Source organism: Mobula birostris, chromosome 28, assembly GCF_030028105.1.
Source record: "Mobula birostris isolate sMobBir1 chromosome 28, sMobBir1.hap1, whole genome shotgun sequence".
In the NCBI taxonomy this organism is placed as follows: domain Eukaryota; kingdom Metazoa; phylum Chordata; class Chondrichthyes; order Myliobatiformes; family Myliobatidae; genus Mobula; species Mobula birostris.
The window spans coordinates 23236123-23239916 of NC_092397.1; the positions used below are offsets into that span (position 1 = coordinate 23236123).

The following is a 3794-nucleotide window of genomic DNA, read 5'->3' on the forward strand; positions in this document are numbered from 1 at the left end:
TGGCTTGCCTACAGAAGGCAAAAATATGTTGTAGACGGGTCATATTCAAATTGGATATCATTGACCAGCGATGTGTCTCAGAGATCTTTTCTGGGAGCCCTTCTCATAGTGATTTTCTTTTTAACTGACCTGGATGAGGAAGTGGAGGGATACGTTACTAAATTTGCTGATGACACAAATGTTGGGGGCATTTTGGATAGTGTGGACGGCTGTCAGAATTTACAGCGAGACATCGATTAGATGCAAAACAGGGCTGAGAAGTTGCAGTTGAAGTTTAACCAACTGTCGTGGTCCCGTCTGTCTATTCCTCAACTTGCTATTACCTCCTTAAATGGGCCTTAATCCCTTCGTCTGATTTTCATCATTCCCAGTTCCACTATTTACAAAACACCTGGTTCTCTTTAGCGAACATCGGATAAAACTCGGGCGGCACAGCCATGCTTTGCCAGCTCGTTGGTCGACTCTAGTGTGAGTAAACCTCGTTTCCTGATTCCTTGGGACTGTTAGTTCTAAGCTCCGCATCATTTCCTGTATACTCTGCGTAAACCTTGCCTCCGGGTAAAGACTCTCCCGGATACCGGTTCCACTTTCGCGGCGGTGCTAACGCCTCATGACTCTGCCTTCGAGCCTGTGTCCTGCACTTGGGTTCGGCCTCAGCCACGTCCTTGCAACAGAACGAACTGGCCAGCAATGAACCCAGCGGACACGGACCCCGTGCAACAGGCCCATCCAGCCAAGGCTACCTTCCGGGCGCCCAGGATCAGCTGCTCAGAGAGTTCACGGAAAACCTTCGTGATCTGTTCACGAATGTGAGGAAGGTCCGTGAGCAACTTCCCCGAGTATCCGTATCCATTACTCCGTCCCTTCCACAAAACCCCGACTGACCAAACCGCACAGTCTGGGATGCCTACGCCCCCTGGATCGGCAACAGAATCCTCTCGAGGGCCGTACGTACCCGCACCGGAACCCTACACTGGGGACCTAGGGAAGTGTCCGGGGCTTCTTATTACAATGTTCTTTGTTCTTTGAGCAGCAGCCACGTACGTACACCTCGGACAGATCAACGATCGCATTCATCATGGGTCTGTTACGAGTAGATGCCTTGGCATTGGCCACCACGATCTGCGAGAGCCGACCAGAGGTCTGCTCCTTCTTTCCCTCCTTCGGCTCCAAAATGAGTAAGGTCTTTGAACAGCTTATTCGCGGCAAGGACGCCGCTAAGCGCTTGCTAAATTTCTATGCATGTTCGCGAAGCGTAGCAAAATACTCCATCGAGTTCCGAACATTAGCAGTACACTCTTGGTGGAATGACGAGGCAGTACGGGAAGTGTTCCGAAAGAGCCTCTCGGATAAGATAAAAGATGAACTGTCAGCGAGGGATGACGCGGTCAGCCTGGACTCTCTGATCTCTCTGATCTCTCTGATCGACTTCAAGAGCGTCTGAGAGAAAAGACCAGTCGCCGCTCTCCTCGGGTCAGACAACGGCCCACTTTACCATCTTCAGCCAGACTCCCTTCCCCGGCCGCTCCAAGTATAGCTCCTGCTCCGACCATCCCCACTAACCTGGGGGAGGAACCGATGTAGCTGGGACGGAATCGTCTCTGCCCTGCCGAACGACTTCGGAAGTGGAGAGCTGGGGATTGTTACTATTACGGCCAGCCTGGACATTTTGGGGATTCCTGTCCTCTGCGGCAAAAAGATAGCTCACCAGTAGAAAGGGGGACCCTGGTGAGCCGGACGACACACCCTTCAGTGCCCCAGACCCCGATGCAGATCCCGGCTGCCGTGAATTATCAACAACAGTACCTGTCCCTATCCGTCTTGGTGGATTCCGGTGCCGAGGGAAATCTCCTGGACAAGAACATAGCCTCCCGGGCCAGAATACCTCGGTAGCCGTTAAGAACCCCCCTGGAGGCCCGGGCACTGGACGGAAAATTTCTGGCTCCGGTTACGCACTGTACGCCACCCGGACCTTGATTCTGTCCGGGAAAAAATCGACAGGAGGTGCGATTTAATCTCATTCCTTTTCCTCAAGTCCCTGTAGTTCTAGGATATCCCTGGCTGAACCACCACAACCCCTACATCGACTGGTCTACCGGGAGGATAGCCAGCTGGAGTCCGTTTTGACACGACACCTTTCTGCGGTCGGCTCCAACCCCTAGCAGGTTATCGCGACCCCGCCTGTATTGGAACCCCTCGACTTGTCCGGAGTCGCCGCTGAATAGCATGACCTGGGACAGGTATTCAGCAGACCACGGGCTCTTTCCCTGCTCCGCACCGCCCGTATGATTGCGCTATCTTCCTTCTCGCCGGGGCCTCGTTACCCACCAGTCGCCTTTTTAACTTAGTCCGACCGGAGAGAGAAGCCATGGAGAAATACATTCGTGAATCCCTCGCGGCGGGCATTATACGACCTTTAACCTCTCCGGTAGGTGCCGGTTTCATCTTTGTAGAGAAGAAAGATGGGTCGGTTCGTCCCTGTATTTATTACCGAGGCTTAAACAATATAAAAGTTAAGAATAAGTACCCACTACCCCGATTAACTCGGCATTTGAATCACTTCACAGAGCCACCATCTTCTTGAAGTTGGACCTTCGTCGCGCCTACCATCCAGTCAGGATGAGGGAGGGAGCCGAGTAGAAGACGGTCTTTAATACACGTCTGGGCCACCTCGAATCTTTGGTCATGGCATTTGGCCACACCAATGCTCCGCCGTTTTTCAAGCCCTAATCAGTGATGTGCTGAGGGACTTCATTAAACGCTTCGCGTTCGGCTACCTAGATGATATCTTAATATTTTCTAGCAACCCCCAGAAACACGTTCACCTTGTCCGTCTAGTCCTCCAGAGACTGTGGGAGAGGAAGTTATTTGTGGAGGCCAAGAAATGTGAGTTCTAGGTACCTTCGGTCATCTTCCTGGGCTACATCATCGAGAGCGGGCAGGTGACGGTAGCTACCGATAAGATCCGGGCGTTGGAAGAATGGCCCAGACCCACGACTCGCAATCAACTTCAGCGGTTTTGGTGGTTTACAAACCTTTATCGCCGTTTTATCAGGGATTACAGTGGGGTGGCGGCGCCCCTTACCCGACTTACCTCGCCTACCAGACCTTTTTGTTGGGGTTCCGAGGCTGATTCGGCTTTCACTGACCTGAAGAGGCGGATCAGCTCACAAGAGCCCGAGCTCGTCCACCTCCCCAATGTCCAATGGACTGAGCGCTTCAACACCGAATACTTTGTCCTCTTTTATTTGTCTTTTTAAGACAGTATTCAGCTTGAAGAATGCAGTAAAATTTGTATCTCCCCGTCGGGGAATTGAACCCCGGTCTCCCGCGTGACAGGCGGGGATACTAACCACTATACTAACGAGGAATTGGTCGTGGTATCGGAATATATATTATTCCGGTTTGGTAATGCGACAGGCAGGAAACGACGTACAGCTCTTCGAGTTTGGAAGGGATTTTACTCACTTACCTCCGGTCTGTGGGAAGATGGCGACCACAACTTGACATAACAGGAACTGAATCGGAGTGACCTGATTCAGAAAGCAGTGCGAGTCACAGTCATAAACCACTGGAGACGGTTCAGGACACGAGTCTCCATCAGACTGATGGAACGATGGTGATATAATGGTGAACATATCTGTCTTCCAGGCAATTGACGCAGGTTCGATTTCCGACGATCGTTGTTAATCGACTTTTAATATTCTTTCATCGAAACTATCAGATGTAAACCTCTCACAGAACCCGATCCTTGCGGACTTCTGCAGTCCGAGTGGCCTAACCTGCCAACTCGG

At 51.7% G+C, this 3794-nt stretch overlaps 1 non-coding gene across 1 annotated transcript; it reads right to left on the reverse strand.

Moving 5' to 3' along the window:
- Positions 1–3298: 3298 nt before the first annotated feature.
- Positions 3299–3370, reverse strand: trnad-guc (transfer RNA aspartic acid (anticodon GUC)). Its single transcript has one exon. It is a non-coding gene; the product is annotated as a tRNA-Asp (tRNA).
- Between the last annotated feature and the right edge of the window lie 424 nt (positions 3371–3794).